At 36.0% G+C, this 27626-nt stretch overlaps 1 protein-coding gene and 1 long non-coding RNA gene across 2 annotated transcripts in view; both read right to left on the reverse strand.

The window, feature by feature from the left end:
• Positions 1 to 27626, reverse strand: part of LOC125232209 (tRNA dimethylallyltransferase) — a 256267-nt gene that overhangs the window by 131669 nt on the left and 96972 nt on the right. The gene's annotated exons all lie outside the window — the stretch shown is intronic.
• On the reverse strand, positions 3286 to 5791 carry LOC125232212. Its single transcript, XR_007177727.1, has 4 exons — positions 5257 to 5791; positions 4948 to 5068; positions 4239 to 4380; positions 3286 to 3509 (listed from the first exon to the last, which is right to left on the reverse strand). It is a non-coding gene; the product is annotated as an uncharacterized LOC125232212 (long non-coding RNA).

The following is a 27626-nucleotide window of genomic DNA, read 5'->3' on the forward strand; positions in this document are numbered from 1 at the left end:
ATCATGAACTATAAAACTGTTTGTTTGTGTGCGTTACTGCGGCGACATGGGGATTACCAATAGACAGCTGAGATGTCATTGTAAAGCACTTTGAGGTTTTGTCACGGTGGATTTCGCAGTTGTAGTAGGCGGGTTTGAGCCAATGTTAAGAGTGACAAAGGTTGTGATTAGATGCGAGTTTAGTTTGTAGTAACTTATGATAAACATTAAGATTGGAATGACAAACAACCTCTGGCGGTGCGATGTGTACATTGTTGTGTTGCAGGTACGGTGGAATAGACTTGTAAAAAGATGATTAATCATGTTGATTTGAATGGAAATATTACTTCCATCGGGATATGGTTCAGTCGATTCTGCTCTCGATTCTGAATAGGCGGTTTTCATATTTTTAGTGTTGAATGGAACACGGTGTATTTCAAGTATTTCAACTATTGCGCAATGCAATAAGTAGTTTAATTAGGTATAAACAATGATATATCTGTCTCTCTCTAAGTCAGGTGTGGAAACACCTGTGATAGGAAGCATCTTTTGCTGAGAAAACGTGGACTTTGATTCGTAGAGCGTATGGGTGTAAACAAAGCACTTATGATCTTTCTCTTTGGAGCCGATACATCAAACAAAAGCGCCTGCAGGTGCGTCTTCAAGGCGAGTCCATTACCAGGAAGAAATGTCCAAATAAAATGTCTGGACAAAATTTCCTAGAAGAAATGTCTAGAAAAGTGTCCAGATCCGTGCCTTTAAATAGCTCCGGGAGCGTTATTTGATTCATTATTTTTCGAGCATCAGGGACCGACAGTCGACTCTGGCCTAAAGTGTAAATTGTTTTAAATAGTGAGGAACCTCTGCCCAAATTTCTAAGTGTTTGATTTTATTGTGAATAAAATCTATGTTTTATTCTCGTAAAGTCAGCATTTGGGATAAGTGCTTAGAGTTGTTTAGCTCTGGTACTAATGGGTAGTGATTTCTGCTAAGTTTAAGTTATGTTTTACTAGAAGTATTGAAAGTTAGTGAGTGTTTACTTTATTCATGCCGTCTATCGTTTGGTTTTGTGGGGAACATATGTTCTTTTCAGAGCTTAATTTTGGATGGTAGATTCTGATTCGGTGGTGCAGGTTTATTGTCTTGTGCTATTGAGTTGGAGTTTATGTGAGTGAAGTGAACCGCTGACGATTCGGTTCTTCTTGTCAGAAGTTTCATTGTTATTGTGATAATCAAATTTAATGGTTAAAGCAAATAATACCTAATCAGTTCAAATTAAGTGAAGAATATTTAATTATAAAGCCAGATCGCTGCCCAGACAGACAGTTTGTTTAGCCTTGCATCGATTAACCTAGCGGCTGTTAAACTATTGATGCAAGGAGGTCCGTAGTTTTACCAATACAGAGGGTTAAATTGGCATTTTTCTCTTTACCAACATAGAAAAATGAAAATATCTCTCCCTCCCTGGTTCTTCAATGCCCAGCTGTTAGCCTAGAGCGAGGACATTATATGTGTCATTTGGAGTAATCCATGCTTGTTCAAAGCGGCAGTATTTGAAGACCTTGTATATTTATTGTCATAAGTATATATCATATACACAATAGGGAACTATCCTACCCGATTGCCTCCCTGTCCACGGACGCCTGCATCGGGGGGGATAAATACACAGACTTATAGGGTTTGCTTTCTTCAGTCTAGTCTGCTGAACTCTAGCGTAGTCAGTTTAGGTATACACCGCGTATATCCTAAAACTCTGGTTCCATGGTGAGTACGAACAGAGTTTTTATCGTTTTAGATTAGGGAACTTTCTGTCTAGTAGGGTAGAATCACACACATCGATAGGTAGGGAAATAAATAAAGTTCTGTAATATAAAAACCTATCTTATCTAATAACTAAAAATAAATTATGTAAAAGTAAATTAAATTCAAGATCAAAAATCATTGTGAACAAAATTACTGGGTGTTAGAAGGTATTTTATAAATAATATCGTGTGTTTATTCTTGGTATAATGAAACTTCAATATCATATTTATTATCGAAGTGTGAAAAAGCTTTGAGTTATTACTGGTTAATTCATCTAAGTGTAATTTGTAATTGTGGTAGCAATTTCTGATTCTTCATGTGACAGCGATCATTGAGTGTTAGCTGGGGTTTGTTTAGGGACCAGTGGCATGCGGGCGCCGTCCACTGATGGAAAGCCGAAAGCTCCGAGGAGTGATTAAGCTTACTTTTCTTGGGTTTTCAATTGGAAGTTTCTTACTCGATGTATCGTTGAAACAGTGAAAGGGTCGAGAAGTTATGGTCTATTAGCAGTATTGGGGAAAAGGGGGATTAGCTAGGGAAAAGAAACAAAATAAAATAAAAAGGGGGGTTAGTTCATAGATAGTTAGCCCTTCTGGTTTGGCATAGGATTCTCAACAGAGCAGTTTGGTTGAGATGAGGAGTTTCAAACCACAACGCAAGCTTCGAGCCCAATTGAAACTACTAATAGGGCGTAGTGGATGATTACTAAAATATTTTTTATATTATTTACCATTTATAAACCAAAATTATGAATAAAATGTCTGGCGCCTATAGGTTTTTTCCTGTTCAAGTTCGTATGTTACTTTGCTCGCACATCTTTCACAGGCATTATTTAGCGTTAACATAATCTCCACGTCTTTTGCCTATTCGTCCAAGTTAACGTAATTTTCACAAAATTATGATGAGTTTTAATTAGTGGGTTAAGTTATAATTAATCATATGAGTCCAATAGTCGTATCTACTTCGCATTAAAGAGTTTGGGTTGTTATGGTTCATATCGAGGGGTCCTTCTACTACCATTAGACGTTCACAAGGCCAAATCTACGGGGTATTTTTAAAGGATGGTTAGTTGTAAGAATGTTTAGTCAAGTAAGTAAGTAAATAAGTATGTGGGTGTAGAAGTTCGGTACAATTTTGGTGCCGTGACCAGGATGTGAGGTATTACCATAGGGTTTTCTTTTAATTACATGAGGTATATTTCATGTACATTACAATACTAAACAGTAGCTTTTTTAGTTATAATTGTGAGTGTGTTTGGTGGGGCGTCTCACGTTGTCGTTGGGTGGGACGTTTTGCTGAGGACACTCACATTTTGTTGATCGTGAAGCGGAGTGCGAGTGACTTTGACTATTGGACTCAAATTCTTTATTAAATACTTGTCAGATAGTCAATCACAAAATATTGACATGCCTTGAAGTGCAAACTCTGACAAATATCATCTAATTCATGCAGTTGAGGGTTAACTGAAAAACAAACACTTGCATATCTTTAATTAAAAATAAACATATATATGAAATCCACATTATCATTTTACAACTTAAACTTTAATTACATATTCAATATTCTAGTCTTAATCATGTAAGACAGTGCTTTAGTCATATTGCTATTCGAAGTACATCTGTTATCCATCTTTTGCTGGCATAGTCATCTGCATCAGTCATCAAAAGTTAGTCGGCCATTGTAAAACTCCGGAACCATTCTTTATTCTTCTAACTGCTTCTAGTCATCTGAAAATAGAGATAAATGTGCATTAGTTGGTTGTAGGAACCTTTTACATTTTAATTCGAGTGGTTTTATCTAAGTAGGCATAGATATAAGTAGGTATAGGCATAGAATATTTACGATAGTACAACTATAGGTTAGCAATATCTGTAGGATGCCATATACCTAAAAATCAGTCATGTACATACATGAGTTCTTTATTTTAAATAGCAGGGGGGTGAGGCATTTCAAAACATTAGTACAATTTGCCTAAGTAGGAAATGGTTACAAGTAGATCAGTGGAGAACAAGATATGTCTAGTGGTCTAAAGACATGGGGGTGAAAGTCTACCCTATTGACAGCTGTAATGTCCTAGTGGCATTATATTTCATATTTAAATACTTAATGTCATATTTATCATAGTTAGGAAACAATTGAATGGGGGTGAACATCTCCATAATCATTCGACATATTATTTTGGAAATTTAATAAGGAAGTGACAATATTCCATAATTTCAACTTGTCCTGTTCCAGTTATTAAGTAGTATTCACAATAATACTTCATTTCTACCTTTGCCCAAGCAAGAAAGATAGGATGTGTACATACACACATGTGTAGTAAGCCATAGTGTGACTTAGGGCTTTTTCATACAATTTTTATGTCATTTCTCTAACAGTAGGCTATACATGTACTTATCTACGGCTAGAATAAGCTAAAGTAAGAGTAGTTTTAGTCTAAGGAAATATGTAGGTACCTAATATTAAGCTTAGCAACACGTTTGTAATTTTCCTTATATCGGGGTAGACAACGGTAGACAGTTGTCATGATGATCATATGGGCCAGTAATATGGCAGCATTCTTCACATTCTAGAAGTGGAAGGGGTTCATCTTGTAGTCTGTAAGGCAAAACAAAGTAGGATATTAGATTATAGAAAGAATAGGCTAGGTAGTTATAGATTTTTAAGAATTTCAATTTTTTAGTATGAAGTTTCCGAGGAACTATTGATGATCAGTCAATGTGACATATTGACTTGGGTTTTGGGTATCCACTCAAAGGAATATCTTAGCACCATTTTCAACACTATTTCAACTATACATTTATGGGAATATACACAGGAAATATTAGATTTCTTAGAGTACAAGTAAGCTGTATGTACCAAACTTCTCTCCGAGTCTGTCTGAGTAACTTTGACTTCTAAAGTATACCTGGGTGTTTAATTAGGTCATAAATAAGTAATCTAGATTTAGTTTAACTAGTTTAGAGTAGAATAGTGTTAGCTGACAGGATTAGAATACTATATTTAATGCTGAAAATATTACTCTTAGGAAGAAATCCGTCTGTCTTGAGCGGCAAACAAAACATGAGTAAAACTTACATAGATATACACAGTTAAAATAAGGATTTGTGATATATTAAGGTCAGGTCTAGGCATAAGTTTACTAGTATAAAAGTAGGTACTTACTTTGAAAGTTAGTCATCACTCATCGCCATCAAGAATATCTTTATCATATTGTAATGGATGACAGTTTCATTTCATAATCACATCAAGTACCAAGGGAACATTTCAGTGGGTAGCAAACTTGCTGAAAAACAAACAAACTTGTAAATATCATTCATTGAACCAGAGCAAAGTAGGTTCACTTAGTATCCATTATTTTAGAAGCATAAAGAGTAAGTTTAAGTAACAGGTTTTATAGATAATCGGTCTTAGGGGAAAGTAGTGCAAATAATAGTCTGTTACTATAAGTTCCAAGTAGGTCTGGGATCTTACCTTCCTTGCAAAGTTGCTTTTCGAGTAGGCAACTTAATTCACTTTGTCAGTGGAGGCATACCTCTTTAAGACATCTTTTGTATGGCTGTTTGTTCATTAGATCGTGAGTATGAGCACTAGATTTCTATTGACGAGAGACACAGTAAGGTTTCATTGCGTTCATCTCTTGCAACGCGATCGTTCACATTGTTTATAAATAGACATGTCAATTTCATAACCTCAATTTCGAAGTTCACAATTTGCATTACAGTTCATAGTTTCAGTTTGATAAAACAGAATCACTTTGTCGTCAGCATCATTTGAGAGCAACGCGTGTCTAGGGCAATGATTTCTTTGCATTTTGTTATTTCGTCTACTCTTGCATTTTCTTGCAAAAATGACAAAATGGCGTATACGCTGTATGAATGGCGGAAGATCGGCGTGGGCGCTGTTTTGTTTGTCATTTGTTTAAGCAGATTTAAAATGACGCGGTTATTTAAGTAATTCTAATTGAAGATCACGCGATTAATGATGAGTTTAAAGAAAAACAAAAGCAATGTCGTTCCAAGAAAATAATATTAAGACACAATGAAATCAACGGAAGTTAGTACCGATCTGATATTGCCATAAGTCAAATTGTGTCCCATTAATCTGGCGAAAAATTAAATATTTATTCATTGTAGAAATTAGAAATCATATTTTGTCATAATCTTATTAAAATCGACATACCATAACGAGAAGTACCTAATTTCGAGAAGTATTTGCCTATTTCACCTTTTTCGATTGAAAACTTTAACTTCCGCAAACGAAACTACTTTTTAACTACGGATGTCTGACATAGATGGCGCGCAACAATGATTCTTTTCTTCGACTTTATTTTTTATCGTAAGATATAGATGTCGTTAGTAGTCACGAAAAATGTCGATAAGTTCGTGTAGTTTGACGTTTTCAAAACAAACAAAAGCCGGCTAATTTGAGGTTAGTTTGGATAAATTACGGTTTTGTGAAAGAAAGTAATGTAATTTAGTTCAAATTCAGTGAATATGTGTTTATTTTATCTGTACAAATGGTTGGTAGCGTTATTTCCCTGTCGCGAGAGGCAAAAGTGTGTGTAAAAAGTGTAAAGTGACGACCCGTTTACAACCAAAACTTGTGTTTGACGATTGTTCTAAATAAAAATGCAGATTGTGTGTTAGAAGGAAGTATTTAAAATAATTATTATTTAGCATCAGTGAAGTGCAATGGTCAAAAGTGGTGTTCAGTGTCTAAAATTCTGCAAGAAAAATGCACAAAGCAAGTGAGTACAAATACAAACAAATATTACCTAGTATTTAGTCGAAACAGTGATTGATTTGGTATGCTTTTTAGAAACTGATTGTATATGATATTTTATTACATATTATTCTTTCTTATTACATACAATTTTAGGGAAAAAGTGCGCTGAAATCACTTCAAATTTCAACAATATTGATTATTTTAGATTTCGATTGTGTTTTGTATCTTAGAAAAGTTTAAATCGTGATATGAGTATTCATTACATATTATTTCATGTTCGTGAATTAAGTAAAACAAAATGTTTGAGTAAACATTAGTAACGTAAAAATAATAATTGGGAGTTTAATACCTTCGTCCGTTAGTTCTATTTGATTGCTAAATTCGATCCTTTTCATAATTCATTCGTAGCTCAGGTAGTATAGGGGCGGACTAATGTATGGGACAGTTCATGCAAGGGTGGGTGTTCGAATCTTACTTTTGCTTCACTTTTTGTAATTTTTATTTTGAAATCCTATTCTATAATACTTTGTTTTTATAGTTACGACTTTGATTTGTTTATTGTTTTGAAAAAAAAAAATAGATAGTGATTTTTTTTGTAAATTATGTTAAAAAACTGAAAGAAGGTGGTTTTCACAACAAGTTTTAGAGAGTAGTTAATGTTACTAATGTGGTATTTCATTAGTTACAATTCAAGTGAGAGATATTTTTGGAAAACTGGAAGTAGGTATTGCTCAAAAACTTGCCATTGATTGGATAAATAAGGACTAGTCAACTTTGGAGATGAAGAAAATATTGATTGGTTTGAAGTTGCTTGCTGTGTTCAGGAGTAAATGACTGGATCTTCTGCGGCTATCTTAATTGTGTTCAAGTTTGCAGCATGTCTTCAAGAAGAGATTCATGTTTTCCTGAGTTATGACATCGACTGAGAAGAGAATAGTTAGGAAAATTTTGAAATACCTACTTATCTGGAACCAGGAGCACTGGAAATTCTTTCTAAGAGCCCTATGCATCTAATGAAGACTAACAGGATCTAATCATCATCATCATAACTATCTACTCAAGAACGTAAGAAGAAAAAAAATGGGGAAGAAGATAAGTTAGCTGGTCTCCTAGTTGCTTGCTGTACCTATTCAAGATAAATGACTGGATTTACATACTTGTTGTAACATTTAAATCTACAGCAAACCTTCGAAAAGGACTACACAATTTCTTGGACTATGGATATCATCTGAAGAAATTTATAAGTAGGTACTTATGTACTTATGTTAGGTAGTAGTATTGTTTTCCTATGCTAATAAATAATTGAATAATATTGATCCTAACGGGTGGGCAACGCGCATACGACCTCGGGCGGACCGTTTGCCTATTTGCCACCAACGGGATATGAATATATATATGTAATTAATCTGTTGTTTTTTATAACCAATCTCTGCCATTTTTAGTTTCTTTTTCATTCGGTCCATTGTTTGCTGGGAGTGATACTGGGACTGGGCTGGCTTCGTGTGCTCAGCCTACCCCTTTTGTGGAGTGCGAGTGTGAGTGCATGTATGTATGTATGTTGACCCAAACCTATCCTCTTCACAATATATTTATAGCAAATATTTCACGTATCTTAAATTTCGAATCATACCACTTATCTTTACTTAAAAGTTTCATGTCATGTTTATAGTTTCATGTTGTATTTCGAATCTTTCCTACATTATTGGAAAATAAAATTAGAATTAAGTATGTATGCATGTTAATTCAGTCTTTTGGTATATTAAATATTATTATTGACTTGTGATATTCGTTGACGAATAAATGACAATTTAGTTAGGCATATTGCTATTGCTTATCTCTGGCAATATGTTAAACACGTAAAATCAAGATCATAATGATGATGATATTAAACATCAACTTCATTAAATTAAATTATTGTTTAAATATTCATTTGTATGCCTAAAAAAAAAAGGGAAATAGAGACGACAGTCTAGATGTTAGTAAGTAGGGAACTATGTTATTCTCTTTGTGTATTGGAATACTTTTATTTATTTGATATTTTGCAATTAGTGTTTTTGTAGTTAACCAAATTGGACCTTCATATATTTCATACTTTTTCTTTGGGACTATACTTTCACCTTGGCAAGATAATGATTACATTTTTTACAGTTTTTTTTTATTACCTTTCCTGCAAATTAAAGTAATTGTGTAGTTTTCATCATGTTTCCATAGTACTTAGGTACAGTTGCGCACGGGCATAGGGGAAGATGTGGAGGAATCGTCCTGCCTGGGGATTAACAGAGTTTTTGGTGACATATTTTACTTCTATCTTTTACATTTATTTTTATATGTTTATGTGTCTGTATATATTATGTGTGTAGCTCGGGCCGTGAGAGATTTGCGGGCTGGAGTATTTTGATTCCTCTGGCGGACCGTCGCGGTTTGACTTAATAATTGTTGGCAATATTTGATTTTCGTCCCACATTGCACAAAGTACTTCAACGTTTTAATGAAATATCAGCAGCGGGAAATTCGAAATTTGTAATTGGATAACTTGCGTTTAGTAATTAAAAAAAAAAAAAAAAAAAATTAATAGAAGACCACATAAAGTTAGATTCTTCTTATTTTATGACAGGGTAGAATGGGGTAGGATGGGATAGGTAAACTTAAAAAAAAAAATATATTATGTAGTAATTTATTTCCATCTTATTATTTATTTTGATTACTTTTAAAAGTTCTGGCTGTCTTTAGAAGTCGTGTGAAAGCGTGAATGAGGAGGATTGATTGTGTGTATGTGTACAAGTTAGAGACGATGAATGCTTACAGGTGTATGAGTGTTTGTGAATGGCTAGATTTGATGGATGTTAGATAAGAAGGATGTCTCCAATTTATTTTTATGGTATGAGTGGATTGATAGAGACAGACAGGGCTGGAAAGTGGTCAAAACTAGGTTGGTCGGAACTTGCAGGGAAAAATACAATGGGGGGAATTCTGGGAACACATTAGCCATAAAATTCTTATTGGTTAGGTTAAAATCCAATGGATTCGACCCATTTCAAAGGGTAGTATTTTGTGGTTACTACTTCACAAGGTATGACAACTCGAACGAAATCCACACACCTCATCTTGAATGGGATGCATTTGACATCTGACATATTTAAGAGCCATAATCGTCTGGTGAGAACGAGGCTCTTATTACTAATTGTTTATCTGTTATGAGTTCAAAGATGTGAAGTTTAGTATCATCAAATAGTTTTGTCATTTGTTCCAATAATTCTATAGCTTCGGCAAAAGTGATATTGTACCATATTGAGGTACGTGCTTGTCATTTAAGGTTTGTTTATATATAAAAAAAAAACACACTCGAACAAGCCTTAAGTCGATTTATCTTATTCAAGTATGAGACATGCGCCAAAACATGTGGCTGGGAGTGGTTAAGTAGAGAAGTTGGTTTGAGTTTCGACAATGGAAATTGAAGGCTTTGGTCTTACAAGGAAGGATCAAAAGGTTTCTTCGTATCTGCATGGGAAGTTTTTGTGATTCTCATTGAAATTACTAGCAGGAGGGTAATAATTCTGGTCCAACAGTGTGGATGGAAGGAAAATTCGCCGCGACCAGGGGATGAGCTAGCAAAAACGGGTTAATAGGACCTAACAGATTCACAACCTGTTATCTCTGGCAGAGAGAAGTGGCTGGGATCATGGTTCTCAGGGTTCATTGTCGAGATTCTGATAGACTGATTTTAAAACTGAGCCATTGGCAGTCGCATAGTATTGGAAAACACACTACATGTTTAGAAAGGGAGGGACATTTTCGACCAAACTAGAGATAGGTATATATTTTTATTTTTCAATTACATTCATGGTATTGGTTCTTTGAGTACAATAAGCTGATGTATAGAATAGATTAAGTTTATTTCATGGCTAACACTTGTGATCCATTAAATTAACTGAATCGGGGTGAAACTGTAACTGAACAACTTCATCTAGCTATAAATAGGAAACATTACAAGTAACAAATGGTTTAAATTGAGGATTAAATGTAACTTTGTATCTATTTATTCATATAAAAGTATGTCAGAATTCGAATGAATTAAATGATTACACAAAAATAATTAAGCTTTATAATCAGCGTATTATCGTCTATTGAAATTAGCGCCATCTTTCAGCAAATACTAAACATTAAGAACTACTGAGAGACGTACACGGGTGGTGAATAGCGAACGAAGTTATTGAGCGGGCGAGCGATTGTAAAACAACTCCGTTAGATGGCGCTTGTTCAACAAAACATCTTATACAACGTGTTTTTGCCATTACTCAAAACCTCACACTACATTTAATAAAGTAGTTGCTGATTGCCATCATGAACTATAAAACTGTTTGTTTGTGTGCGTTACTGCGGCGACATGGGGATTACCAATAGACAGCTGAGATGTCATTGTAAAGCACTTTGAGGTTTTGTCACGGTGGATTTCGCAGTTGTAGTAGGCGGGTTTGAGCCAATGTTAAGAGTGACAAAGGTTGTGATTAGATGCGAGTTTAGTTTGTAGTAACTTATGATAAACATTAAGATTGGAATGACAAACAACCTCTGGCGGTGCGATGTGTACATTGTTGTGTTGCAGGTACGGTGGAATAGACTTGTAAAAAGATGATTAATCATGTTGATTTGAATGGAAATATTACTTCCATCGGGATATGGTTCAGTCGATTCTGCTCTCGATTCTGAATAGGCGGTTTTCATATTTTTAGTGTTGAATGGAACACGGTGTATTTCAAGTATTTCAACTATTGCGCAATGCAATAAGTAGTTTAATTAGGTATAAACAATGATATATCTGTCTCTCTCTAAGTCAGGTGTGGAAACACCTGTGATAGGAAGCATCTTTTGCTGAGAAAACGTGGACTTTGATTCGTAGAGCGTATGGGTGTAAACAAAGCACTTATGATCTTTCTCTTTGGAGCCGATACATCAAACAAAAGCGCCTGCAGGTGCGTCTTCAAGGCGAGTCCATTACCAGGAAGAAATGTCCAAATAAAATGTCTGGACAAAATTTCCTAGAAGAAATGTCTAGAAAAGTGTCCAGATCCGTGCCTTTAAATAGCTCCGGGAGCGTTATTTGATTCATTATTTTTCGAGCATCAGGGACCGACAGTCGACTCTGGCCTAAAGTGTAAATTGTTTTAAATAGTGAGGAACCTCTGCCCAAATTTCTAAGTGTTTGATTTTATTGTGAATAAAATCTATGTTTTATTCTCGTAAAGTCAGCATTTGGGATAAGTGCTTAGAGTTGTTTAGCTCTGGTACTAATGGGTAGTGATTTCTGCTAAGTTTAAGTTATGTTTTACTAGAAGTATTGAAAGTTAGTGAGTGTTTACTTTATTCATGCCGTCTATCGTTTGGTTTTGTGGGGAACATATGTTCTTTTCAGAGCTTAATTTTGGATGGTAGATTCTGATTCGGTGGTGCAGGTTTATTGTCTTGTGCTATTGAGTTGGAGTTTATGTGAGTGAAGTGAACCGCTGACGATTCGGTTCTTCTTGTCAGAAGTTTCATTGTTATTGTGATAATCAAATTTAATGGTTAAAGCAAATAATACCTAATCAGTTCAAATTAAGTGAAGAATATTTAATTATAAAGCCAGATCGCTGCCCAGACAGACAGTTTGTTTAGCCTTGCATCGATTAACCTAGCGGCTGTTAAACTATTGATGCAAGGAGGTCCGTAGTTTTACCAATACAGAGGGTTAAATTGGCATTTTTCTCTTTACCAACATAGAAAAATGAAAATATCTCTCCCTCCCTGGTTCTTCAATGCCCAGCTGTTAGCCTAGAGCGAGGACATTATATGTGTCATTTGGAGTAATCCATGCTTGTTCAAAGCGGCAGTATTTGAAGACCTTGTATATTTATTGTCATAAGTATATATCATATACACAATAGGGAACTATCCTACCCGATTGCCTCCCTGTCCACGGACGCCTGCATCGGGGGGATAAATACACAGACTTATAGGGTTTGCTTTCTTCAGTCTAGTCTGCTGAACTCTAGCGTAGTCAGTTTAGGTATACACCGCGTATATCCTAAAACTCTGGTTCCATGGTGAGTACGAACAGAGTTTTTATCGTTTTAGATTAGGGAACTTTCTGTCTAGTAGGGTAGAATCACACACATCGATAGGTAGGGAAATAAATAAAGTTCTGTAATATAAAAACCTATCTTATCTAATAACTAAAAATAAATTATGTAAAAGTAAATTAAATTCAAGATCAAAAATCATTGTGAACAAAATTACTGGGTGTTAGAAGGTATTTTATAAATAATATCGTGTGTTTATTCTTGGTATAATGAAACTTCAATATCATATTTATTATCGAAGTGTGAAAAAGCTTTGAGTTATTACTGGTTAATTCATCTAAGTGTAATTTGTAATTGTGGTAGCAATTTCTGATTCTTCATGTGACAGCGATCATTGAGTGTTAGCTGGGGTTTGTTTAGGGACCAGTGGCATGCGGGCGCCGTCCACTGATGGAAAGCCGAAAGCTCCGAGGAGTGATTAAGCTTACTTTTCTTGGGTTTTCAATTGGAAGCTTCTTACTCGATGTATCGTTGAAACAGTGAAAGGGTCGAGAAGTTATGGTCTATTAGCAGTATTGGGGAAAAGGGGGATTAGCTAGGGAAAAGAAACAAAATAAAATAAAAAGGGGGGTTAGTTCATAGATAGTTAGCCCTTCTGGTTTGGCATAGGATTCTCAACAGAGCAGTTTGGTTGAGATGAGGAGTTTCAAACCACAACGCAAGCTTCGAGCCCAATTGAAACTACTAATAGGGCGTAGTGGATGATTACTAAAATATTTTTTATATTATTTACCATTTATAAACCAAAATTATGAATAAAATGTCTGGCGCCTATAGGTTTTTTCCTGTTCAAGTTCGTATGTTACTTTGCTCGCACATCTTTCACAGGCATTATTTAGCGTTAACATAATCTCCACGTCTTTTGCCTATTCGTCCAAGTTAACGTAATTTTCACAAAATTATGATGAGTTTTAATTAGTGGGTTAAGTTATAATTAATCATATGAGTCCAATAGTCGTATCTACTTCGCATTAAAGAGTTTGGGTTGTTATGGTTCATATCGAGGGGTCCTTCTACTACCATTAGACGTTCACAAGGCCAAATCTACGGGGTATTTTTAAAGGATGGTTAGTTGTAAGAATGTTTAGTCAAGTAAGTAAGTAAATAAGTATGTGGGTGTAGAAGTTCGGTACATAGGGTTGCAAAGAAACGGTTTTTTTTCTGGCTTGAAAAGAAAACATGAAAAAAAAACAGTTTTTTTTCTGGAGTATGTTTCTTTCCAAAGTACGAAATCTCAAAATTTGCAAAGTAGTTAATACTTTTATACGGTTTTTTAGACTTAATGTTAACTATTAAACGAATTTAATCAAATAACTTTAATTTCTGGTCTTATAAAAGTAAGTTTTACGAAATTTGTAGTTGGAAGTTATCACTATTTACTGTTGGCAACACCACCGCCTCTGCACGCAGCATCGGGGATTCCCCAATAAACGTTTGTATACTGAATGTTAATTGAATTAAAATGTACGTTATTCTTATTGAAATACGTTACAACTCACGAAAAACCGTTATTGTCGTATTATTTGTTCATCTGAAAAAAAAAAACATATTTAAAAAAAAACAATGGTGCTCGGTTTTTTTTTATGTTTTTTTCACAATTCTGAAAAAAAACATTTGTTTTTTTTTCTATTTACAACCCTAAGCACGTGTTGTAAAATTCTATTCTAATCTATTTTCTCAATCCGCTCCGCCTTAACGTGTTATGTGTCGTTTATTCTGGCCGCGGGTCAATGGAGGGAAATTCCTTCGCCCATTCACAGGGCAGACGCTCTATATTGTCGACGCTTGGCGAATATAAGTCGACTTACCAGTATAAGAGACCTTCGGTACAGTACAATATGGCCAGTGGCCACTCCCGCTCGCTGAAAGTACCGCCCACCCGCTCTTGGATACCTCATAGTTACCGCCTGTCAATAACGCGAAAAGTCGCATACTTATACACGCATGGTACGCGTTCACCTACACGAGCTTAGAATGTGTGCTAGGAACACGCGTCTTTCATATATTTAATCGCCAATGTCCAAGGTGTGCCTAGACTGTGTGCGTAGGAAGCATCATGCAGGAACGTTCCTCCTTGATCCACATTGTCCGAGGTGTGCCTTGAGCATTGACATCTGGTCACCGCTATCGACAACAGGAGAATCTAGGCCCTTCTTTCAAGAAACTTCAAATGCCTTCAAACAATTTCAATCAATTTCCTAATACGAGTAAATTCACGAACTTCACGTATTTCAAACAATATTAGACCCTCGGCCAGTCAGAACGCGGAGCATAACGGCTCAGCCACAACCACGACATTCGTCTAAGCGCGACAGCGGTGAGCGGCTGGAGCGAGACAGAGCGATGGGACTTTTCATTCTCACGTATGGCTGCCGCAGTGCGCTTAGACCAATGTCGTGGCTGGGATGAGAGCGGGTACCATCGCATTTGGCGAGTTGCGAGCGAAGCGAGCCGCGAGTGCGGAAGGAACTCGCTCGAAAATACCACTCGACGAGCTCGCTTGGCACTCGTTGCTCACTTGCCTCATCGCTACATATACTATACAAAATCAATGGTGAACAGGCATCTTCTGGACGAGCTCACTCCATAGTCCTCGTCGTTTCCTCTGGCTAGTCTGTGTGTGGTCAAGAGTAAGGTAATTTATAATTTAAAAAAATGCTACGCGACTGAGTTGCAACGCGTGGCAAGTTGTGGAATAAGCTACCTTCAATGGGCTATTTCACCAGTGATATTGACACTTGACACTGACAATACTGTGCCTATTTCTGGGCCGATTAGTTCAATATTTCCTTGTTGAACAGGCAATGAACGGCGAAGTGGTACTGTCGGGCGACAATTGTCACTATTGTGATATAGACCATAGAACCATGCGCTATGACTTCAAGAAGCAGGTATTTAGGGTTCTCAAAGGTCGGCAACGCATTGGCTCCCCTGATGTTGCTTATGTCCATGGGAGGCGATGACTGATAAGCACTGATGGCCTAGCGGTAAGAGCGTGCGGCTTTCGATCCGGAGGTCGCGGGTCCGAACCCGGCTCGTAGAAATTTTTATTTTTATTTTTTTTATTTAAATTTCTGAACTTATGTGCGAATTGTCATTTGATATTTGCCAGTCGCTTTTCGGTGAAGGAAAACATCGTGAAGAAACCGGACTAATTCCAATAAGGCCTAGTTTTACCCTTCGGGTTGGAAGGTCAGATGGCAGTCGCTTTCGTGAAAACCAGTGCCTACGCCAAATCTTGGGATTAGTTGTCAAATCGGACCCCAGGCTCCCATGAGCCGTGGCAAAAATGTTGGGATAACGCAAGGAGGATGATGATGATGGGCGGCGGTGACTGCTAAAAACCTTATTCCAGAGACCAACGCTGTCTCGCGATAGATACAACACATATTATTAATAACTAAACAAACGCTGAAATAAACATCCTAAACGCCGACCATGTTCTTTCAACATAGTTTTTTTACGTCGTCAAATAGTTGCCCGTTGAAATCTTTATTCTTTTTCGTCTTGTCTTCATTCGTATACGGAATTAGATCAGCAATTCCCGAATAGTTTGTACGTTTTAATGCAAACGTCTCCGATTTTGATAACAATTGGTAGGCTGATAGAGTCCATGATGCTGAGCAAGATCCACTAGGTTTCCCAAAATGCCCTAGGCTGTTTGTATGAAATTTTCCTTTTTTGTTACCGAAAATGTATAGAAATCTGGTAACAAAAACGGAAGGTTTTATACAAACTGCTTAGGACATTTTGGGAAACCTAGTGGCATCATGGACTCTATCAGCATCTATACCAATTTTTATCAAAATCGGAGACGTGCTCCAAATGTACAAACTTTTCGGGAATTGCTCAGATACGGTGAACTGGCAGTTAAAATAATAGTAACATTACGATACAAGTGCGGAAAATATGAAGTTCGAAACGAGTGTATCGTGTGGTGTGTGATTTAAAAATCGAAACTCATTACGCTATAGACACACTTCAAGGTTATCTTATTTTATATCTGTGGGGGGCCTTCGGACACACTTTGACCTATTGGGATTTTTTGTGCATATACCTCCTACGGTCCCTTAATCCTTCGACTATTCAGGAGCTTCTCGACCATATTCATGTATCTGCTGATGAGGCTCATGGGTAGGCTGAAGTCCTTTGGTTGCACTCACTTCAAGGTTAGTTTGCATATACATAAATATAAATGTGTAAGGTATCCACACTAATATGGTAAAGTGTGTGTGTGTGTCTTTGTCCGTCTTTCACGGCAAAACGGGGCGACGAATTGACGTGATTTTTTAAGTGGAGATAGTTGAATAGTGATGGAACGGAGAGTGACATAGGCTACTTTGGTCTCTTTCTATCCCCCCCACACTTCCCTAAAATGGGGGGGGGGGTTGAAATTTGTATGGAACATTCCGCAATTTTCGAATTACCCGCGAGCGAAACCGCGGGCAAAAACTAGTAATAGATAATTACCTACGTAAGTAGGATAGACACACGAAGAGATAAATTTAAAAATATAGTAGACATAACTGTCTGTTGGAATGGGATGTGATTAATCTAAATCGCCTTCAATTAACATACTCGCGAAGACGCGAAGTGTGGAGTTATTTATGTACTTTTTCTTACACGTGCAGAAATTTAATGTCATTAGCCTTGAACGTCACAATCTGGAGACTCTGGAGGCGTCGTCTAGATGAAATTATATATGTGTGTGTGGTCCAAGGGCGGACCCAGCTTCGTACTCAGAAGGAGGGGGGAGGGGGGGGGGGTCACATCGTGTCAATGTGTAGATAACCTTCCCCCTGGATCCGCGCATGGTTTAGTATAGGAGTCGTCAACCAAATTGACCAATCAGCAATTCCCGTCAACTTTGTACAATGCCACGTCAGCAAATTTTAATTGATCCTATTTTGTTACCAACATTTAGTAATATAATTCGACTTTCGTAAGATATATACAGAATAATTGTTATAATTAAGAAAATATAGATACTGGAGAACCTTAATGACGAAATAAAACTTAATAAAATCTCAATTCATCAACAAAATCTTGGTAACAAAATAGGAATTAATAAAAACAAATTTAACTTTTCCCTTAATTTTTGTACAAAGTTGACGGGAATTGCTGCAATCAGCTTTGTAGACCTGCAAAAATAATTGATGCTTGGAGCCCCAAGACTTGAGATTTTTTTTTTTTATAAGTGGGCTTACTCTTGGCCACAGACTAGCCAAAGGCAAAGACGTGGCCTACGATGGAGTGAGCTCGCCCAGAAGATTTCTTAGTACCTAACTTTTTAATGACAATTAGTTGAATGTTGATAGACGCCTTGACTTTTTTATTTATTTATAACAAAAGAAAACTTAAGTGGTGTACACAATTTTTTTGACCATACTATGGACTTAGTCTGTCAGTTGTTACTGCTTAGCGAGAAAGTTATACATTTTTGTTTTAATGTTCGTAATTAAAACCAGTGAAGAAGTATGACGTTATTTATATTTAAGCAATAAAAGAATAAAACGTTGCCCATGGGGTGGGCTATCAGGTATGTCTAAGTCTACACTATCTCCGTTCAGTCTTTTGCAATTTCTACACACCGAATGCTAAAAAAATCCTGGAGATGCGAGATTTACCTTAAAACCAATTTCTTTCCTACATGAATACACGTGTCGAAATTAAAACCAACTTAACACTCACACCTAAAGATGTCGCTGCTTGTCAAGATTTTTTAATGTTGTATAGTGAAATGCCTAGTTCCCAGTTTGATCGTAGGTAAAATGAAGTTTGTAATAGAGAGGTGACGCAATGATCGTAGTGGCGGGTCGCCAAATCGCCGATAAATCCAGTGGCTTCCTCAATTATGTGCGTCTTTTGTCTAATCTGAGCTGCTTTATATTTGGGTCAATGGGACCGGCGCGCAGAGTAGCGATGTTGAGCCACTTTTAGAAAAACGATGTGTTGATAGGATAGCTCTGCTCACATATTCTAAACATTTTTAGGATTCCGTGCCAAAAAGGTACAAAAGGAACCCTTATACGACTCTATCCGTCTCTCTGTTAAATTACTAAATATCTCGAGAATTATTTATGTTATCGATTTGAAATTGTTGTATGCCCGTATGGTGAATTGGTGATGGTGACCGATTAAGTATTTTACGTTTTCTAATGCTTAATAAAGAAACGGATATATACTTCAGCTAAATAATACGCGTATTACCAATAAGACTAAAGTTATCTTATTTTTTTATGTTTATAGTTAACATTTATTATTCAAACCCATAACACTCCTTTCCCTTTCACATTTCTAAATATATTTGTTTGACTACGTATACGGTATGTGAGCTCCTTATGGCTCTAGAAACAAGATCGTGTAAGATTTTTCTGTGAAGAGAACTGTCCGAACAATCTGTATTAAACTGTGGTAAAAAAGAAGTGACAGAAAAAAATACTTACACCACTAACCTTTCTTCTCTTTCTTTCTTTCTTCTTTTCTTTTTTGTTTATGTTTTTTTTATTTCGGCTACCTAAAGGTTGTCTGGTAGAGATCGCTTTTTAGCGATAAGACCGCCTGTTGTCTGCCTCTATTTATAATCATTTGTTTTGTCTCCACTGTATCTTTTACTGAGGTGTGCCAATAAAGAGTATTCTATCTATCTACCTATCTATCTTTCTTCAATTTAATTCAAAATATAGGTATAGATTGGTGATTATAAGTAATTAAACTAATCTCTTTAATTAAAGTCATCCCGCTGTTTTCACTTCTGTGCTATGAATCATGTAGTAGTCCGTAGTTTCTACGCTAGTAACGGTGGGTGTAGCATTTTAGTATATCACGTGCTCAGAGTTTCATGCGAATTTCTTTACGAACTTTAGAGCGCTTTTATCATTTACGAGTCAACTCGCTGAAATCACTTCTGTGCTATGAATCATGTAGTCCGTAGTTTCTACGCTAGTAGCGGTGGGCGTAACATTTTAGTATATCACGTGCTCCGATTTTCGTGCGAATTTCTTTAACTTTATAGCGTTTTCACATTGTTGAATTTCAATACAATACAATACAAATAAAATTTTAGCAGTTTCGCGTGTTATTTTTGGATATTTCTATAGTTTTATACTGCAAAATACATTTGAAGTTTTAGGGTCTAGATTTTATTTTGATCGATTGACATCCTCCGTGATCACAATAGGGTTGCCAGATAGATGGTCGGGATTTGACGGGATTCTCCCGATTTACGTCACGTTGTCCCGACTCCCGACAAAATGAAAAATTTCCCGAGATTTTACTTTGCAAAAACAACAAACAAAATCGAAACGTCGCACGCGTCGCTGCTTCGGTGCTTAGAAATAACAAGAAATGTTAACTTACTGAAAATTTACACTTAGTCCCATGTCCCATATTACATTATCACATATGTTTGATCATAGGTCTGTATGCCTCTCTTTTTCTTTAACGTGAAGAAAAAGGACGGCATGTTGTCTATGATCATATTTCTATTAAATGATAGTCTAAATCGACCTTAAGCTGAAATATATTCAGGAGGAGGTAATTAACATTTGATAATATAAAATAATTATAAGAGACAAAAATATCATTAACATTTTTATTATGAAAAGTTGGAAAAATAACTTATTTGATTTTATTTCGCATTTCTCGACAAAAGTCCCAAAATCCCGATAAAATGTCCTTTTGTCCCGATTTTCGGGCAATTCGATCTGGCAACCCTAGATCACAAAGATACAGATTGTCCATACCACAGAATTAGATTTAGAAGAAACAAGTTCATCTATTTGTATGGCGGCCGAGCGTGTCAGATTTTGTACTGAAGTTGTTACTTGCCTGTGATTTTAAATGTGTCTCAGACCCTTGAGTCGTAACGAGGCATTTTTAATGTTTTTCTTGACTTTAACTTACAAAAATTGACGCCCAGCTGCGAGTAAAGACGGACAATTCAGTGGATTTTACTGAGTTCACTTGACACGCTAAGTAGATACGTTTGCTTGATCTATGGTATATATGACATCTGTGGCCCATACCTACATAATAACAGCTGTTAATTTGCCGACATTATAGCTAAGGGACATATTTTTGAGGAAAGTCTTAAACACGCGCAACTTACTCTATTTTAACATTTACAAAACTACACTATAATCCAATTTAAAGATTCTATACTGCCTATGGTTATTGCTTATAATTATCTGTAGGTGCCTCATCATCATGTACATTATGTTATTTTTGAGTATATTCTTTGTATTTTGGTTTGACGACCGGTCTGGCCTAGCGCGTAGTGACCCTGCCTGCTACGCCGCGGTCCCGGGTTGGAATCCTGGTAAGGGCATTTATTTGTGTGACGAACGATGATATTTGTTCCTGAGTCATGGATGTTTTGTATTTGTATATTATATATATCGTTGTCTGAGTACCTGCAACACAAGCCTTCTTGAGCTTATCTGTAGGCCTAGCACATGATGGTCGCGAGAGTATGTCGCCGCGAGATAGATCACACGTCTTCTTCTAACTGTATTAATGACATAAGGACGGGTAGTCTATCTCGCGGCGACATACTCCCGCGGCAATCATGTGCTAACCCTGCTGGGACTCAGTCAATCTGTGTAAGAATGTCCTATAATATTTATTTATTTATTTATTCTAGGCCAATAAAGTTATCCTGATTCGTGATTTTGCCCTGTGGACGTGACAAAACGAAATGTAAGCTTTTTAGGCCACATTCTTACCGTGGGCCTCAGTCAATCTGTGTAAGAATGTCCTTATAATATTTATTATTTATTATTTATTTATTATTTATTTATTTATTCTTACAGGTGGGACTTATTATAAGTTTAGAAGTGAAAGCGAGATACGACACGAGATACATTTTAAGATTTTTCTTCGTTATTTTATTTTTATTTATTTTATTTTATTATTCAAATAGTCTTAATAGTCATACTAGTTATGAAAAAAAAGCTGCACTTTTAGATGGAAGCAAGCCGCTTTGCATGGTGATAGTAGACGTCTTAGTAAACGATTTTTTAAGACGATCCAATAAAAAAAACTGTTTTTTTTTTGTTTTTCGTAACATACCTCGCTACGCTCGGCTTTCTAAGAGACGAAATTTTTATATCCTCGTAAAAAATTGTTTATTATGATGTCTATTACCAATGCATACTTCTAACTGTAATATATCACATATTAAAAAATACGAAACAGAGAGAAGAAAAAAAAAACAATATTCTATTTAGGCGACTATTTATTCTATTTAGGTTATATGTACATATACACTCGCGTATACCGTGAAACAACCTACTTATTAAAATTATAGCATATAGGTACGGGCCGTTGGCAATGGCACGCATTTTTTAAACGTATTCGCGATTTTATTACTACGGCCCCATACCTTGAATCTAAATAGCACATTATATACCTATATAACCACTTTACATGCAGTTTATATACACTTTAATCCATGTATTAAAGGTTCAGAGTTTCTTGGCAAGTTAAAAATGACCAATAGGCAATAGAAATGCCCAATACGCGAAAATTAATTTTATTCGTGTACAGTTTTGAATGTGTTGAATATAAAGTGCTTAAAAGAAAGAGTAATCCGATGTTATATCATGAATTTTAAAATGAATTCTCGTTTTCTTAGAACTTTGGTGCGAGTCGGGATTCGAACCACGACCTACGTTTCGGGCACGTGAGGCACGTCACGGTTACTAAACCGTTTAACAATATTAATTTATATGGATTAGACAGCTCCCGGGAGTCCCGGGCGAACGTTTTTGATTGGCATTGTGATTGTGATTGTGATGGTTGACTGGTAGAGAATGCCACCTGGCATTAAGTCCGCCATTTGTACTTTTTTTGTATTGTGCAAAGTTAAAATAAAAAAAAATAAAAAAATAAAATATTGGGGACACCTTACACAGATCAACTTAGCCCCAAACTAAGCAAAGCTTGTACTATGGGTGCTAAGCGACGATATACATACTTAAATAGATAAATACATACTTATATACATAGAAAACATCCATGACTCAGGAACAAATATCTGTGCTCATCACACAAATAAATGCCCTTACCGGGATTCGAACCCAGGACCGCGGCTCAGCAGGCAGGGTCACTACCGACTGAGCCAGACCGGTTGTCAGCTGCAGTTTAAATAAATAAATAAATTGCTGCGTCTATTGGTATATATACATATACTTTTACTATATCATCGAGAGAGATAGTATATACTTATAAGAAAATACATATAATATATTTAAATATAGAAAACAAACAAGGAACAGTGTACCTTCAAATATTAGCTCAGTCCTCGGTAAAAACAATCGGCGTAAACAGAATTATGCGAACTTATTTTCGGACAATGTGTTATTCGTATTATTTTCGATTATGACAAATAAGTTTTCTGCCAAATTAACATTCGGCGAAAATCGATTATGCGAAGTCTGTTATGCGAAAATCGTTTCGGACAATTAAAGTTATGCCAAATAGAGGGAACCCAAACCTTCCTCTACAATCACTCTATCTATTAAAAAAAACCGCATCAAAATCCGTTGCGTAGTTTTAAAGATTTAAGCATACATAGGGACATAGGGACAGAGAAAGCGACTTTGTTTTATACTATGTAGTGATAGTGATAGTGATACTTAACCCAGCATTTCATGTAAGTAGGTAATATAAATAAATATTGGGGAACACTTTACACAGATCAACCTAACCCCAAACTATGCAAAGCTTGTACTATGGGTGCTAGGCGATGGTATATAGGTACTTACTTATATAGATAAATACATACTTATATACATACAAAATACCCATGACTCAGGAACAAACTAATATCAGGGTGGCTAGCCGAATGGCACAATCGCTCACGAAACGCTCACGAAACGAAGCGCTAGTAGATATCTATCTCTATCGCGCTTGCGTATTGGCGCGACAGAGCCAGCGGCGTATCGCTTTCGTTTGGCGTCGGAGAAATGCCATTCGGCTGGGTGCCCTCTATTTGGCCTATCATTAATTCGCATAATTTGAATTCGCATAACAGATTTGGCATAACATAATTGTTCATAACATTGAATAAGCATAATATTAAAAATGCATAATTCTTATTTCGCATAACAATGAATCTGCATAATTGAAATTTGCATACTATTATTTCGTATAACTTTAATTATCCTAAAATGAATTGCCATACTTACTAACTGTATGGAGCAAGCGATTGGATCAATCAGGGGCTGATGTTCCAATTTCGAGCGCTCGATTTTGAGTGTTTAATTTTATACTGTCTCACTTATTAAGCATGAAAAAAATAGGGGTAAGTAAGGTACAGCGGGGCACATCTCGAGTGGGGGGCAAATGTAACTGGTCAATTTCTTCCATGTTTAATAATGTTTGCATTATTAAAAAAAAACTGTTTATTTTTAAGAAATATACATACATTTATGAACTTATCTGCTAATCTTAAATTAAAAAGATTATTTGAGTTAAGAGTCTTTATTTTATTTATACATTACTTATTAAGTTTCTTCGTTTTTCATAAATGTTTTTCAGAAAATAGAGTATCTACCAGTTATGTAGTAAGCGTGTTCAGTGGGTACATGTAATAATGGAATAATGGAAATAGTGTATGGAAAAAATGGATTAGTTAAAATTGCCTTTTAGTCTAGATTTGCCCCGCTGTACCTTACTAAAGAAATTGAAAATGGATAGTATTTAAATAATATTATTTCATCGTTCAGATTTTCACTGATCGCACGTGCCGATACTGATACCCGAGCAAGCGGAAGATTCCAATAGAACCGCGAGCGTAGCGAGTGGTTCAAAAAGTGGAATCTTGAGCGTTGCGAGGGTTTCAAGGCACATTAACCTTCGTACGGCACGTTAAACATTGCCACCGAGTTTGAAAACCAAAATGTTAACCACCCCAACACGAACAAAATACTGACTATAAAACATCAAACTAAATCAAATCCATCGATTTCTTCAATATTTATGATTCAAAATCATCATTTATAGGTAAAATTCTATCAGCTAGCTTAAGATATCAAGTTAAAATATGTATGAAATTACTTTGCACTCTTGTGGATAAAATGCAATTTTGCTATCTGTTTTCGAACAGAAAAGTAAGCCGTTACCCGTTAGTGTGGTGAAAATATAATTTTCTTGTATGCCATTTAAACATTCTACGAAACAATGTTATGCTTATTATACTTATACCAATTCATCGTTATAACAATTTACATTATGCGCATTAGCATTATACGAAATCTGTTATGCGAAATAATGATATGCGTATTAAACGTTATGCGTAATAAACGGTATGCCAATTCATATTAGGAGTATTCAGTTATGCGAATTAATATAGACCCCATTCGGCTACGGGGCCTGATGTGCTTGTCACACAAATAAATGCCCTTCGGCTTAGCAGGCAGGATCACTACGTGCTAAGCCAGTCTGGTCGGAAATAAATGGTTATTTCTATTTATTTTTAGTTGTATATATTTATATTATATACACCTATATGCTGACATTGCTGACTAACCTATGTGTAATAACTAGCTTTTACCCGCGGCTTCGCTCGCGTTATAAAGAGACCAAAAGTTGCCTATATGTCACTCTCCATCCCTTCAACTATCTCCACCTAAAAATCACGTCAATTCGTCGCTCCGTTTTGCCGTAAAAGACGGACAAACAAACAGATACACACACTTTCCCATTTATAATATTAGTATCGATTACATGCATTAACTCCGACTAAAAGTTTACCACAGGGCTGATTTATTTTATAATGTAGATTATTCTATATAATTAAAATCGGCAAGACCCCAAGACATTTGTTACATACCTACACACACACATAGACATACACAAAACGTAACCAAATGGCCGGAAAAATGAGGTCGGCTTGTCAGTATTGAGTGCCTTTGGCCTCAAAAACGGGGGGCCTTGCGTACCTACTCGTACAGTCAAGGTAAAAATATAGATGCGAACAAAGTGTTAAAAAGTTGTATACACGACTTTATAGCTTATACCTTAAGGTTGTCGATACATATTTTTGCACTTTGTCCGTATCTATATTTAATACTGACGACCGGTTTGGCGTAGTCGGTAGTGACCCTGCCTGCTACGCCGCGGTCCCGGGTTCGAATCCCGGTAAGGGCATTTATTTGTGTGATGAGCACAGATATTTTTTTAATATATTGTATTTAAATATATTGTATGTATGTATATTATTATCTGTGTGCAAGTATGTTTATTCTTTTATATACTACATATAGGTTAGCTTAATAATATTGTGCAAATAACTTAATTATTTTGTTCTTAATATAATTTAATGTTGCACCGCCTACAATTTCTCTGTTTTTCCCGACGGTTGACTGGTAGAAAATGCCTTATAGCATTAAGTCCGCCTTATGTACAATTGTATTTTCTTTGTGCAATAAAGATTAAATAAATAAATAAACAAATATTTGTTCCTGAGTCATGGATGTTTTCTATGTATATAATTATATATATCGTTGTGTGAGTACCCGCAACACAAGCCTTCTTGAGCTTACCGTGGGCCTCAGTCAATCTGTGTAAGAATGTCCTATATAATATTTATTATAATATTTAATACTGACTGTCCGGCTATAATCATGGCTACGTCTCTGGATGAACTGGATATTTTTATATCCGGTAAAAAACTAACTAGGGCACTATAACATGTAGTTTTAGGTGCTGATAAGTTAATTGCTGAGTTAGTTTAGTATATTTAAATTAGGTGGTCATGTTGGCTTTCTAGGACGGATAGTTTTTAGGGTTCCGTAGTCAACTAGGAACCCTTATAGTTTCGCCATGTCTGTCTGTCTGTCCGTCCGTCCGCGGATAATCTCAGTAACCGTTAGCACTAGAAAGCTGAAATTTGGTACCAATATGTATATGAATCACGCCGACAAAGTGCAAAAATAAAAAATGGAAAAAAAATGTTTTATTAGGGTACTCCCCCTACATGTAAAGTGGGGGCTGAAATTTTTTTTCATTCCAACCCTAAGGTGTGATATATTGTTGGATAGGTATTTAAAAATGAATAAGGGTTTGCTAACATTATTTTTTGATAATATTTATATTTTCGGAAATAATCGCTCCTAAAGGAAAAAAAAAGTGCGTCCCCCCGCTCTAACTTTTGAACCATATGTTTAAAAAATATGAAAAAAATCACAAAAGTAGAACTTTATAAAGACTTTCTAGGAAAATTGTTTTGAACTTGATAGGTTCAGTAGTTTTTGAGAAAAATACGGAAAACTACGGAACCCTACACTGAGCGTGGCCCGACACGCTCTTGGCCGGTTTTTTTTTTCTGTGTGTACACTTACCTAGTAAAACACACTTATTCCATTCGAGATGTGCCCCGCTGTACCTTATATGCAAAAGATTTGGGTCAAATTCTCAAAACTGCCCTCAATATCTTAACCCTATGTCAAAAGATGTCAGTCAATTGAACTTGGCGATTTACTTTCACAAAAATCCCTTATGATCCATTACCTATAGATTAGTATAGATCTTTAAATTAAAACTTAGTCAAGTATATGCATAGAAACAGGACTTATGTAAAGTACCTATAGTTCTATTTAAATTGTAATTACAATTTAAAACCGTATCATCTCCACCATTGTTTCACCTCAAACCTTAAATAGGCGGCCATGACTACGTCTGACCTAGAGACACACAATAAAATGTTGCGAAAAATCTAATAAATTCTCAATGGTATCCAACCGGCTTTACTCGTCTATACAGTTGCTAGGCGGATTCGACTTATTCATTTGCCAATCGTGACATGGAAGGGATATGACTTTGAAAGTGATGTTGATGTTGTAATTGTTATGAACTTGGACACATAACTTAAACTTATTACTTACTAGCTTTTGCCCGCGGTTCCTCTCGCATTAAATTCGAAAATTACGGAATGCTCCATAGAAACTTCCATCAGGGAAGTCGAAGGTTAGAAAGAGACAAAAAGTAGCCTAT

Source organism: Leguminivora glycinivorella, chromosome 12 (genome assembly GCF_023078275.1).
Source record: "Leguminivora glycinivorella isolate SPB_JAAS2020 chromosome 12, LegGlyc_1.1, whole genome shotgun sequence".
Lineage (NCBI taxonomy): Eukaryota > Metazoa > Arthropoda > Insecta > Lepidoptera > Tortricidae > Leguminivora > Leguminivora glycinivorella.